Raw genomic sequence first — 15397 nt, 5'->3', positions numbered from 1 at the left:
AGTTGGGATGTCTGTATTGTTTGGTGTGTATGAGAATTTCGTCCGTTGTGGTAATCGTGTGACTGATCAAATGGGTGTGGCTTAATCGATCACCAGGTAAGAAAAATAAGTGATTGTATTCGATTGCGAGTTCTGTAATTGATTGTTTTTCCTCGTCATTAAGGTGGTTCAACCTCAAATTTTCCGTTAAAACTTTTAAACGATTTGAATCATGATTTGGGTGTATGTTAAGTTCGCGTTGTCCCCTGGGTTTGTGCCTTATTGTTTCGAGAGTTCCGTGTGAGTTGTTGGGTGGTGGTCGTAGTGTCATATCAGCTTCAGGTCTGTGTGTGATGGTGTCAACTTCTTGTAGAGTTACCGTTGGCTGTTCTGCTTCCACCGGTGTTTCGTTCGAATTTATGACGCATGCATATGTAAAGCCTCTATTATTGCTGACTAATGCTTTTCCTAAATAGATATTTTTCCCTAACTTGATTTCGTCGATGACCCCTGACTTTACCGATAGATTGGCTACCTTTAAGCGAATGATCTGCGCGGTACGCGGTGGTATGGTTATTGTTTTGTTGTCCATTATTTTCAGAGGTACGCAGTCGTCCGTAATAATGCAATCGTTCTCAAAAGATATTGTCGCGTTCTGTTGTTTCAAAAATTCAATGCCAATGATTCCTTCTCCTCTTATTGGAAATGAGTTCTCGAATATGTGGAATTTGTGGAGCTTGTTACCGATTTGAACTTTTAGCGATCCAATGCTTTGCATTCGTCCCTGTTTTATGCCCGTTAGCGTAGTTATGTCTTCAGCTGTGCATAGCGCGTCCAAGCTAAGTACGCAGAGTTTAATAATGTTTACGTCAGCACCTGTGTCTACCAAGAGCGGTGTCTCAGGATTGACGAATTCCGGGGAGCGTATATGTACTGCAGCAGCGTGATTCTGCTGATTCGTAAAAACTTGTGTGAGGTTGCGCATGTGTGTGTGATTGAAATGAAGCGGTATGGTGCCGGTATAACGAGTATGCAGGATATCATTTTCGAAACAAATCGTTGCATTTTCTGTTTGGAAAAAATCTGCACTGAGGATCCCGTCTCCCTTGATTGGAATTGAATCATGCACTAGATGAAATTCATGTCGCGTGTTAGCGAATTCGAGGTCAATGCTTTCTAAATGTGTACCCGTTATTCCAGAGATGTATCGTTTGTTGGTTGGCGTGCACAGTGTGCGTTGGTCTATGCACCCGATTTTTATTAAATTTAGGTCGGCGCCTGTGTCTGTTATGAGAGTAGTGTATCTTTGGACTGTTTGCGGTGATTGTATTATTATGTGAGGAGCTGTCAATTCTGGCGGTTCTTTTACTTGTAATACGTTGCTGCTACTGGCGTAGGACGCTGTTCTTGATCTTGGGATATCGATGCGTCCACTCGATCGTCCCGGTTCTCGTTTAAATGACTACTTCTCGAGTCGTTGCTAAAGTTTGCTTCGCGGTGTTCATTGTAATCATCGCGAGAATCATCGCGTTCATAAGGATCTCTTTGTGTGTAATTAACGCAGTGCTAGGCATGTCGACGGTTTTGCTCGCCTGGTTTATTTCTGCATTGATTGTTTTCTCTTTGATAGTTGAACTGTCTGTCGTTGTACCCATTATTTTCCTCTTGATAATTAAACTGTCTGTCATTGTACCGATTGTTCGCTCCTTGATAATCGCGTGTTCCTCTTGCGTGACCTGGTGGTTCGGGTGCCCTGTAGTTATTATTCCCGCGTTTTTGATAATGATCTCGCGATTTTGGTGGTACTGGTGGTTTTCGCGCATCCGCGTTCGACATTCCTGGAATGCGTGTCCTTCGCGTTTGCAATACGTGCAGGTGATCATTGTTTTTCGCGGTCTCGCTTGATAATTACCGTAAGTTTGACCCGTACGCGTGTAATCTTCTTGTCTTTTTATTTCCGCGTCTCGTTGCTTCGTCCTGCATTCCCTGACTATGTGACCCAGGTGTCCGCAGTATGCGCACCGGACTGTGTTTTCGCGTCTATTTCTAATGTCTCTCCGGCTGTTCTCTGTAGATGTTCTGAGGGTGTGGAATTTGGTTCTGTTGGCTACCACTCTTTGTCTTACCATGGCTTCATCCATTGCTTCCGCTAGTGTAGTTTGTTTTTCCGCGGCGACTCTACTTTCTATATCGTCTGGCAATCCTTTGATAAAAGAACGCGCAGCCGAAAGTCTAACCTGGTCTAACAGCTTCGTTCGGGATAGTAGCTTCAGCTACCTCCTCAGCTTCCCTGACTAATTCAGTTACCCTATCACAATACCCAATGACTGTTTCGTTTCGTTCCATCACGCATAGGCCAATGTCCGCCTGAATTTTATCCAAGGTTCTTTTGGATCTACAGGGTGAATCCTTCAACTCTGTCAACCCGTCAGGGGTATGTTGGGGCTGCTCAGACAAGCATTTTGAGGTAACACACTTATGGTCGGAAACTCCTCCTAACGGCTGTGGAGGGCTTTGGAGTTTTGTTTTTTAAATTTAAAAAAAAATTTTTTTTTGTTTTTAATTTTTTCTTTATGGTACCCAGTTTCCCTCGATTAACTGCAGAGAAAACTTGCCTGTGGGAAAAAGGTCGGTTTGGGAACCGTTCACGATACCAGCGTTGCGCAGCGAGTGAATTCGAATCATTGGCGCGGTACGCATAATGCACATCTGTTAGCTCGACCCAAGTAAGGCGGTTCATAATTACTCGACTTGTCATTGTACCGATGAGACACTAAGAAGTACGTTTTTTAGCGCAGAACAAACCATTATGTTCGAATCCGAGCGAAAGTAGGAGCAACCCCTGGGTACCAGAAAAAAAAAATAAATGAATAAATAAATTTTGAAAAAATCTTCAAAGCCCTCCACAGCCGTTAGGAGGAGTTTCCGACCATAAGTGTGTTACCTCAAAATGCTTGTCTGAGCAGCCCCAACATACCCCTGACGGGTTGACAGAGTTGAAGGATTCACCCTGTATATGCGCGCTTAAGGTCTCTTAGTGTATCGGCGAAGGTTACCGACTCTGAATTTATGCGCCTAGCTGCTTCGCCCTCTGATTTGGGCTGCACTAAGAACGCGAATTGAGAGTGATCTCACGGGTTTATTAAATTTTGAATTTTATTTACTCGGGTCACGAATTCCTGATACGACATATTTTTTCCGTTGAATGTCGGAAGTACGGCCGATGCGTGTTGGATCGACATGAAAGAGAAACTATTATCCTCCTGTTAGTTCATTTCATTTTGCTTACTTTAGATCTACTTTATAGCTATAGAACACTTATTGTTAGATGGATGATTCGAACGACTTACAGGAGTGCAGCTACAATGATAAAGATGCGAGAGATTTGCATTTTTTGAGATGTGTAGATGTGCTACGTAGTGTTGCGATGACCTCGTCCCAGTCGTCGGATCAGCTGGGCTCTATGATGTGTTGTCAGCGTTTTCTCCGGTGTCCGAGTGCTGACGGAATTGTAGGTTCTCTCTGCTACTGGTAATGGATGTCCGTTGTTGTTGATTTTGGGATTTTCCATCGCTTTGTCGCGGATTGCTTTTATACGTCGCTCTATGGCGGATTGAAGTAATTTTCGTCGCTTTCTCGCGGTTGTAATTAGTGATTTATGTCAAAATTGTTGTTCACTTCAACTTACACGATACTTTCACTAACGGGGTTTCCGTTATCACAAAACTAGCTGTTTGTATGAACGAGGTGCTATCCATGACGGCTGGCAGGTATTGCCACTGGTAAAAGATTTGTGCAGAGTCAATTTTCACAAATGACAATTGCAACACACGATTACCACCAACTGTTACAAAATTGGTGTGTTCAAAAATGAGATTCGATGATTCCCACAGAAACGAAAAGATCACCGCTGTCACCAATTTGATAAAAAATAAGTATGTTTGAAAAAATTTATCATTTATTTCTATAACTTCGATGTTTTCCGCAGAAACGAGAAGGTCACCGCTGCCACTAGTTTGTTACGTCGGTAAACGCGGCAACCAATTTTTTACTTCTCTATTCTCATCTGTTTTGGCGCCTTCATTTATTAAACCATTTTTGTCGGTTTTACGATTCCCACTAATTTCGCTTTTCCCGTCAAATTCGCAGTTCTCATTGTTTTTGTAATTTTCGTCGATTTCATCATTTCTGTCAATTTGACGAGTCTTGTAGTTCCCGTAATTTTCGGCTATTTTACAATTTCAGTTGATTTTGCGATCCCCATCGTTTTCGTGATTTTGCTCAGTTCCACAATTCTCATCAATTTCACAAATTTTGGTGATTGCACGATTTTTATCGTGGTCGTCATTCTTGTCGATTGCATTATCTTTGTCGATGCCGAGAATTTATCAATTTCACGATATTTATGGTCTCTGTCATTTCCGGCCATTTCACAATTTCCGTCAATTTCGCGATCCCCATCGTTATCGTTATCTTGCTTTGTTTCCCAAATTTCATCAATCCCACAATTTTTTGTGATTGCGCGATTTTCATCGTGTTTGTCATTCTCGTCGATTTCATCATCTCCGTCAATGCCGAGAATTCATCAATTTTGCGATTATCACGGTCCCTGTCATTTTCGGTAATTTGACTATTTTCATTTTTCTTGTCGTTTCCATGTGTTGTACAATTTTCGTCGGTTCCACGATCCCCACCAATTTCACTTTTTTCGTCAAGTTCGCAGTTTTCATCGTTTTTGTAATTTTCGTCGATTTCATCATTTTGTCAATACTACGATTTTTGTAGTTCCTGCGATTTTCCGCTATTTCACAATTTTCGTTAATTTTGGGATCCCCATCGTAATCGTAATTTCTTTCAGTCTTACGATTTCTATCAATCTCACGATTTTTGGCAATAGTTTGATTTTGATCGTGTCCGTCATTCTTGTCGATTTCATCATCTTCATTAATTTCGAAAATTCATCAATTCCGCGGATTTCATGGTCTCCGTCATTTTCGTCATTTCACTGTTCTTATTTTTCTCGTCATTCTCATTCATTGAACTGTTTCCGTCAGTTTCACGATCTCCACCAATTTTACTGCTCTCGTCGATTTTGCAGGTCTTATTGTTTTTGTAATTTCAGTCGATTTTATAATTCCTGTCAATTTCACGATGTTTGTAGTTCCCGTAATTTTCAGCTATTTTACAATTTTCGTTACTTTGCGATTTCTTTCGTTATGGTTTTTCTGCTTAGTTTCACAATTTTCATCAATCACACTATTTTTGGTGAAAGCGCGATTTTCACCGTGTTCGTCATCCTCGTCGATTCCGTTATCTTTGTTGATTCTGAAAAATCATTAATTTCGCCATTTTCATGGTCCCCGTCATTTTCGGTTCTTTCACTATTTTCATTTTTCTAGTCGTTCTCTTTTGTTGTTTTATTTCTGTTAGTTTCACGATCCCCACCAATTCTATTTCTTCCGTTGAATTCGTAGTCCTCATTGTTTTTGTGATTTCCGTCGATTTCATCATTTTTGTCAAATCTATGATATTTCTAGTTCCCGTCATTTCAGACTATTTTACAATTTCTGATAATTCAGCGATCATCATCGTTATCGTCATTTTGGTTTGTTCTACAATTTCATTGATCTTACGATTTTTGGTCTATGCTCGATTTTGATCGTGTTCGCAGTTCAAATCCGCAGTTCTCATTGTTTTTGTAATTTTCGTCGATTTCCTCATTTTTGTTGATTCTACGATTTTTTTAGTTTCCGTCATTTCCAACTATTTCACAATTTCTTATAATTCAGCAATTCCCATCGTTATCGTTATTTCAGTTCGATTTACTATTTTCATCAATCTTACGATTTTTAGTCATCGAGCGATTTTCATCGTGTTCGTCATTCTTGTCGATTTCATCATCTTTGTCGATGCCAAAAACTCGTCGATTTCGCGATTTTCATGGTCTCCGTCATTTGCGGTGATTTGACTATTCTCATTTTTCTTGTCATATTTATTCATTGTATCATTTCCGTCGGTTTCACGATTTCTGACAATTTGTCTTTTTACATCAAATGCGCAGTTCTTATTGTTTTCGTCACTTTCATCGATTTCATTTTTTTTGGTAATTTTATGATTCTCCTAGTTTTCGTTCTCTGCGTTGATTTCCGTTAATTCTGCGATCTTTATCGTCATCGTGATTCTGCTCAGTTTAACAATTTCCATTGATCTTACGATTTTTGGTAATCGCCTGATTTTCATCGTGTTCGTCATTTTTTTCAATTTTAACATCGTTGTCGATGCCGAAAATTCATTAATTTCGCGATTTTCATCGCTGTCATTTCCGCTCATTTCACTATTTTCATCTTTCATGTCATTTCCATCTATTCGACCGTTTTCGTCAGTTTCACGAATCCCACCAATTTCACTTTTCCCGTCGAATCCGCAGTTCCCATTGTTTTTGTAATTTTCGTTGATTTCATCATTTTTGTCAATTTTACGATTTTCCTAGTTTCCGTGATTTCCGGCTATTTCACAATTATCGTTTATTCTGCGATCTCTATCGTTATCGTTATTCCAGTTCGATTTACTATTTTCATCAATCTTACGATTTTTAGTCATTGAGCGATTTTCATCGTGTTCGTCATTCTTGTCGATTTCATCATTTTTGTCGATGCCAAAAACTCGTCGATTTCGCGATTCTTATGGTCTCCGTCATTTCCGGTTATTCCACCATTTCCATTCTTCTTGTCATTTCAAGTCATTCTACCATCACCGTCAGTTTTACGATCTCTAATAATTTGTCTTCTTCTGTCAAATTCGCTGTTCTCATCATTTTCGTCACTTTCGTCGATTTCATCATTCTTGTCAATCGGTCTATTCCTATGGTTTTCGTAATCTTCGGCTATTTTCAGATCTGTTCCAAATTCGCGATTCTCATCACCATCGTTATTATGCTAAGTTGCACAATTTTCATCAATCTCACGATTTTTTGTGATTGCCTCATTTTTATCGTGTTCGTCATCCTTGTCGATTCCGTTATCTTTGTCGATTCCGAGAATTCATCAACTCCGCTATTTTCATGGTCCCCGTCATTTTCGGTTATTTTACTATTTTCATTCTTCTCGTCGTTGTGACGTGAGGGGTAGCCGAACGGCGCGCTCTTCATTTTCCACGCCCAACACATAACGATATCTAGTCCTTCCTATGTGAGGGGGACTAGATTTCTATTCCAAAAGTAGGTTCGGGTACTGCTCTACCCCGTACCGGGGCTTGAGAAAATGGTTACTATTAATGATATTAATGATATTAATGACCGCAAGGAGACAGTGTAAGAAAAATGGGTAACTGAATCAGATTAGCTGATTCGATTTAACTGAACAATGATAATGTAGAAATATTCTCAATTTGCACAAGTAATACAATCGATCACGAATCTAGGTATTTCCTCAAAGTGCGGGTTGCACTTGACCCGGCCGATGAATGATAGTCGCCAAAACTAATAACATCGATTTTGGCTATCTGGTATAATCTGCTTTCTACTCTACCTGAGGGATGCGCTAATTATAAATTATTGAACTGGCTGAGGATCCTTCAGACCTTGGAAATCTGGTCACGGGATTTACCCGTTCTTGGTAACGTATCACTAAGTCTAGCATAAAAATATGTTCACAGTAATATGAATATATACATATATATAAGTATGTACCTACAGGTACGTACATACGTCTAGGAACGATATCCCATATTGGATCGAAGGTTTCTGGAAATAGGGTTTCCTCACAACGATAATTCGTTTTCCGCACTTAACAGTATTGCGTTCCGGTATAAAGGTGTTACAATAGTAAGGCTGGATTAACAATACCGTGAACTGAGAACTGATGGTACAAACACCGGGCGAGAACGAAACAGATAGGGTGAAACTGAGACCTCGCGATGCAGTTGCTTTCTTTCTCTTTTCTCCCTAATGACGAGTTAATGCTGTGCGCCCTGGCTGTCGGAGTTTCCCTAGATGCAGATGACGGTCGCGGCAAGGTGTTGATTTAATGAAATTGGTATAGTAATTCGATTTGTTATTGTTAGTTTTCGGGTGAATAAATTGTCCTTTTGGGTTAACTTTATCTTTTATTCTTTGCACGTATATTCCGACCAGCACATGGTTGCAGCCATCTTGTACAAGACTAGCTAACAGCGACCTCACCTCATGTGGATCCTCGATCGATAAACTACACTAGTCAAGTTAGCGCGTTGATGCGCATTTGATTCTATCCAATCTAACACCCTCTCTATCAACGTGCTATATTTGACAAGTTCAGTTGTGCGACGCATCGCTTGTATTTAGGTGCTGTGAGTGCTTTTGTAATGATGTCGGCGACCATCTCGTTTGTGGATAGATATTCCACCATGGTTTCACCGTTTTCCTGTGCCTCACGTGAAAAATGGTAGCGGATGTCTATATGCTTGCTCCGCTTGTGCTGTCCACTCTCTTTGCTCAAGTGGATTGCACTTTGGCTATCGCAATGGATTACTGTGGGTTTCTTCGCGAATTCTCTGAAACCCAAATTTATTAATAACTTTCTGAGATATATTACCTCTTTGGTGACCTCGGATAAGGCCATGTACTCGGCCTCCATTGTGGATAAGGCGACCGATTTCTGCTTCTTGGCTTTCCAGCTTATAGGGCTGCCCGCCAACAGGACCGTATACCCCCCGCAGGACTTCCGATCGTTGATGTCCCCAGCCCAATCGGCGTCTACAAATGCTTCTGGTGGCTTTCCTTGTTTTTCGTAGACGATGCTGTAGTCTTTCGTTCCACGCAGGTAACGCAGGACTCGTTTGCCAGCTTTCCAGTAGGTTTCGTCAGGGTTTGAGCAAAAACGACTCAATGTGCTGGCTGCGTAGGCTATGTCAGGCCTCGTCGAACCAGCTAGATATATTAGGCCTCCCACGAGTTCCCGGTACGGAACGCCGCTTAGCTCGTCCTTTTCTTCTTCGGTCTTTGGTCCCATCTCTTTGGTTAGTTTCAATCCTGGCTCCATCGGGGTTTCTACAGGATTCGAATTTTGCATGTGAAATTTTTGTAACAGATCATTCACATACTTTTTCTGAGTGAGTGTTATTTTTCCTGTCTTTCCCTCTCTGTCTATTTTGATCCCTAAGATGTCGTTTGCCTGGCCTAGGTCTCTCATGTGGAATTTTTCTTGCAGATGCTTCTTCGTTTCGTATAAATTCGATAGGTTGTTCGATCCAATCAAAAGATCGTCCACGTAGCTACGATGATAGACCTTTTGTCCTTGTATATACACATGGACTCGCATCTGTTCTTCTCATTCCCGATTCGGTTAAGCAATCATTCAGTTTTATGTACCATTCACGACCTAATTGTTTTAATCCGTGTAGTGGTTTGTTTAGTAAGCATACCTTGTCTTCTTCTCCGGGTGTAGCGAATTCCTCCGGTTGTTGCATGTATATTTCTTCGTTTAGATCTCCTTGGATGTACGCTGCGGTGACGTCCATCTGGTGCACATGCATTTCGCTTTCGACGCAAACAGATGAGAACGTTCTTATTGTTTCGTACCTGGCCACAGGCGCGAAGATCTCCGTGAAGTCTTCCCCTTCTCGTTGCTCGCATCCACGGGCAACTAATCTTGCCTTGTGGCGCTCGATTGCCCCATCCTGCTTACGTTTGATACGGAAAACCCATTTGTTTGACAGTACCTTTTTGTTTTTCGGTCGTGGGACTATCATCCAGGTTCTGTTTTCTTTTAGTGTGTTGAATTCTAGTTCCATAGCCTCTTTCCACTTTGGCCAATTCATATCGTTTTTGGCTTGTTCTACGGTTAATGGCTCTGTGTTCTCTTCCACATATGCCATGTTTGCTATTTGGTATAGTTTCTTTGGTCTGCCCTTTTGACCTGTTCTGATTATTTTTGGTCGCCCCTTTCCTCGTTTCGTTGACGGATCCTCTTCTGTTCTGATTGGTGTGGTCCCCATTGGACCTAAGCTTCCTTCTTCAGGGTCCTTGACCCGTATGACGGTAGGCGATGTTTCTGGTTCATATCGGTGCGCGTTTTCCGGTGTTTTGGGGCTTTCCAGGTTTTCATTCTCTATGCTTGATAATTCGTACAGGGTTGAAGATTCGTGAAAACCTGTATCGTCCGCTTCGTCTGTTCTTATTTCGTTTAGGGCTTCGTTCCTTTCTTCAATATTGCTTCCATCGCTCACTAACGTGGGTAGTATTGCGATGTTGTGTGTTTCTTGGTTGCCATAATATGTCTCCTCGTGGAAGCGAACGTCTCTTCTTTTGACAACTTTCTTCGTGTCTTGGTTGAATAGTCTATACGCTTTCGCTTCCTCTGAGTAGCCAAGTAATACGTATTCTTCCCCTTTCGCATCGAATTTTCCTCGTCCTGGACCTTATTCCAGGGCTACGACTTTGCTTCCAAATATCCGCATGAAACCTACGTAAGGTTTTGTTCCATGCCAGCTTTCGAATGGCGTGATGTTTTGCAATGCTTTAGTACGACTTCGGTTTCTTATGTAGACTGCAGCGTTTATTGGCTCCGCCCATAGTCCTGTCGGTAAGCCCGATTGCAATAACATCGACCTTGCCATTTCTACGAGTGTCCTGTTTGCCCGTTCAGCAACTCCATTTTGCTGTGGAGTGTATTCCACACTCAGCTGTCTTTGGATTCCGCATGCCTGTAAATATTGAGTAAATTCGTTGGATACGTATTCTTTTGCGTTGTCGCTTCGGATTTTCTTTATTTTCTTCCCAGTTTCGTTTTCTACTTTGGTCTTGAATTTCTTGAATTCCTCCAAGACTTCGCCTCTGTTCTTTAACATTACTGCTTTCATGTACCTCGATTTGTCATCGATGAATGCTAGGAAGTATCTTGCTCCTCCGAGCGATTTGAGAGACATTGGCCCACATATGTCCGTGTGTATTAGTCCAAGTACCTCCTTTTCCTTCGTCTCTGACTTGAGGTACGGCAAACTAGGTATTTTTGCCTTGTCGCATATGACACATGCTATTGAGCTACTTTTCGACTTTATATTTATCCCATGGACCATGCCTTTTGTGTGGAATTCAATTAAACTTTTTATATTTAGGTGACCGTACCTTTGATGCCATCTTTGTAGGGTATCGTCGTCTGTGCTTTCCGCCGCTATTGCGGATTCATCGCAGACTTGTTGCACTACGTATATCTGTCCTTTCCGTTGGGCCTGTGCGGCTACTGTGCCGTCTTTGCGTTGTATTGATGCTCCTTTCTGATCGAATGCCACGGTATAACCGCTGTCTGTAATTTTCGAGACTGAAAGTAAATTGTCTCTTGATTTTGGTACATACATTACGTTTTGTAGTTTCACACTGTTCGAAGAGTCCTTGACTTTGACGTTGACTTTCACAGTGCCAGTACCAATTGCTGAAATCATATCTGTCCCAGCTGTGTGCACCGCACCACTCACTTCATTGTTTATCGTTGCGAAACGCGATTGATCGCTGCACATATGTGCGGTTGCACCACTGTCCAAGCACCATTCTTGTCCTGCTACCTCACTAGCTATCATCGCTGTCGAGTCTATGGCGCACATTGCGTCTTCTGTTGTAGCTTGGTTAGCATGATGTGTACCTTCTTGCTTGGAGCGACAATCTGTGGCTCTATATCCGTACTTCCCGCATTTGTGACAGTTTCCTCTAAACCATTGGTTTGATCTCGTTTTTCTTTTTGGGTGTTGATGTGATTTCGCTGGCGCACCTCCGCGTGTGTTCTGTCGTCCTTTTGCGATAAGTGCCTCTTGAGTTTCACCTGTATTTTCGTTCTTCGCAGCACGCCTCGCTTCTTCTTCTAGCAGTTTGGATTTCATAACCGGTAGCTGCGGTATATCATCTCGTGACTCTATGGCCACTAGGAAATTTTCATACTCTTCGGGTAACGAGCAAAGTAATATTATTGACAATAACTCGGTCGGTATGGCTATTCCGCCCTCTGCTAATTGCTCCAACTTGGTGATGAAATCGTTTATGTATTGCTCCATCGATATTTCTCCAGGTTTGTACTTCATACGATAGATCTGTCGGTAAAGCAGAGTTTTTCTTACCGGCCCTTGCGACTTGTGTACTCTTGCTAGCTCGTCCCATGCTTCCTCTGACGTCATTGCTTTTCGCACGTTCCAGAACTGGCTCTTCGTTACTGATAAGCATATCAGTGACAATGCTTTTTGGTCCTTCATTTTCCAGACTGCAAGCTGTTCTCTCTGTGTTTCTGCTGGTGCGGGTGTAATTCCATTTGTATACTTCCACAGGTCGTCAAATACCAGTATGCTTCGCATTTGCATACTCCAGTAGTCGTAGTTCTCTTCACTTAGTTTTCCAATGTGGTTCAAACTGGCCGATTGCATGTTGATGCCGGTACACCTAACTTGTTTCTTTATAATTTATCACTACTTTCACGCCGGACTCCGCGAAAAAACGTCGTTTTTTTCTTTTCTCGCAGGCCCTGGGCCCATAACCTGTTAGTTTTCGAATGAATAAATTGTCCTTTTGTGTTAACTTTATCTTTCATTCTTTGCACGTATATTCCGACCAGCACATAGCTTCAGCCATCTTGTACAAGACTAGACCATAGATATATTGAACTAGATCGGACAAGTTGCGAAAAGTGAGAGTCATAGGGTATTAAGTCGCAAAATAAGAGTGCCAGCCCAGAGCGCCCTCTGCGTTTCATGGTAAAACAGACCCTTCATCGACCTCTGAGAGATTATCGGTCAACCGCACGAACGATCTGTAGATCTTATCTTCAAATTCATCCTTATAGACGGTGACGCGCGACAAATATACCACGCTCGTCCGGACTATCGGTATTACGGTGCAGCAGATGAGCTTCTCTCATCACTAGGATGATTTCAGTGCAAATGGATATTATGATAATTTGTTCACATTTGAATACAAAAATCTGAAATACAATATTTTCTGTAAGGAGAATTATTCTTGTTCGGTTGAAAAAAATTTCAGTATAGTTCGCAATATTACGGCTTTGGAAAAAAAAAGTATTTCATGTTCGCTAACACAAACTATCGGTAAAAAAAAAAAAAAAAAAACTGAATTTAACTGTTATTTTTGTTGGGGCTTGCGAGTAGGAGTTTGTTCGTTGTTTAGCTTTTTGTGAACTTGTTAATATGTCACGATGGAAAGATTTTCGAGTACAGAAAAAATTTAGAAAAAAAAAACCAAAATCAAAATCCAAAGATGCCGAGGAAAGGAGAATTAATTGAAAATCAATTGGGACATAATGATTTCTAAGTGAGAAGAAAACTTGTAACAAGTTTTTCAAAGAAATTAGATTGTTCAATTAATTTTCACTGGAACTTAATTCTATCATTAACGTGTTGTCATTTTCTTCGTTTCATTTTCTTTAGTTAGTTTATTTTCTACCGACCGACTTAGGGTCGTTTGCATTTGTATCCAAACGAACCTAAGTCGAAATTTCTTATGTCCAAACGAACCCTGGGCAAATTTTCTCCGTAGAAACGGATTCTGTCTAAACGATTTCTGTCCAAACTAACCTCACTCACACCAGCAACCAGGCTTTAGCTCGCCGCGCATCAAAGCGACGACACTCGCTTCCCAGCAAATTATCACTTTTGCACCTCGCTCTTTTTTCGTTCTTCTAGTCCTATAGTCTAGTCAACAAGTGCCTTTTGGTCAAATTTGAGTTAGCCTTCGCCGAATTCAATGTAAAGGTGATTTTTGGATCCAGAATGAGCTCGAGAAACTTCAGAAATCGCATGACAACGCGGTTGAAAAAATTACAAAAGTAATAAACAATTTAATGGAAAAAAAAGTAGGGTTCGGTTTTTTGCGGATATCTCGAAAACTATTGCGGCTATCTGAAATTTGATCTAAAAAAGATTCAAAAAGAGCAGAAAACACACTCAAAAAAAGTCCAACCTCCTTGAACTGCACCACGAATATTTATGATTTTAATTGAGCTATGAAAAAGTGACCGATGACGCCTGATTCGGCTCCCGCGCGCGATGCTCGTTTGGGAGACATGAGCAGAAGAAAATTTATTCAACAGTTTATATATGAATATTGAGGGATAAAAAAATTTAGGTACTTGCTGGACACTTTAATAAACAATAATCAGTTGGAAAAAAATTAGAACCAGAATTACTCATTAACTGTTGATACGGCAAGTAATAATACGATAGTAGTAATTTTGGTAACAAAGGTAAGAAACTCGAAGAGAACGAAAAAATTCAAGATCCATAAATTTTTTAAATTAAAAAAAAACTGGAATTTTTTTTGTTCAGAAACCCACACACAGTTGTTATTGTATCATATTTAGTAATAATAAAAAATCTCGCTCGAAAATTCATTTGTTTATAACAAATTGTTTATGCGAAAAACATTTTGAAAATAATTGAGAAATTTTTTTCCTTCAGAATGCCAAATAACAATTGAAATTATGATTTAAACAAGAAAATGTTTTCTTAAAAAAAAAATGTCACTCCTTTTTTTATATTTTTAATTTTTCTCCATAGCTTCAAGAAGTGGAAGGAATTTGAAACTTTCGGTTTGTTAATTATCCGAGTTTTTTTGTTATTTGCCTATTGAGAAAGAGTTTTCAATTTAAAAAAGCATAGTACATTGAAAAATGATGAATAAATTTTTTTTCCAACTGATTATTGTTTACTAGAGTGTCCAGTACGTACTCGAATTTTTTCATTCCTTAATATTCATATATAAACTGTTGGATACATTTTTTTCGCATATGCCTCTGAAACAATCATCGCGCGCGGGAGCCGAATCAGGCGTCATCGGTCATTTTCTCATAGCTCAATTAAAGTTATGAATATTCGCGGTACAGTTCAGGAAGGTTGGACTTTTTTTTTGTATGTTTTCTGCTCTTCATGAACCTTCTTTCAAATTCGGGATATCTGCAATAGTTTCCGAGATATCCGCAAAAAACCAAACGTGGTATATTGGAACAAAATTTATTCGAAGAACAAGCTATTTGCTTTTAATCGTGTCAATAACTATATTTTGTTAAATTTCATTATTATAAATCTCATTGATTATCGATCCGTTTTTTTTTATTTCTTTCTTTACGAAAAGAAGTTCATATTGTATTGTCATCCAGTTATGAGGAGTGTTTGAAGTTTCAAATATCTAGTTCATTGGGAAGTTGGTTTAAAATCGATTGCAAAATTTTTACTGAACAGACAAACAGATAGACAAGAAAGCGGGTTAATAAAAACTTGATAAAGAGGAACGCTTCGTTACAGAGTCGTATCACCAATTGAAACAAAATAGATTCCACAAAAGCTCTATACAGAATGAAATTATTTCTTACCAGGTAGAATCTGATGTGAAATGTAAAAATAATTTTTCTGAGATAATTTTTTGAACAAATTTATGAGAGTAAAAAAAAAA

Source organism: Athalia rosae, chromosome 5 (assembly GCF_917208135.1).
Source record: "Athalia rosae chromosome 5, iyAthRosa1.1, whole genome shotgun sequence".
In the NCBI taxonomy this organism is placed as follows: domain Eukaryota; kingdom Metazoa; phylum Arthropoda; class Insecta; order Hymenoptera; family Athaliidae; genus Athalia; species Athalia rosae.
The sequence above is the reverse complement of the archived record's forward strand: the minus strand, read 5'-3'. Positions refer to the sequence as shown.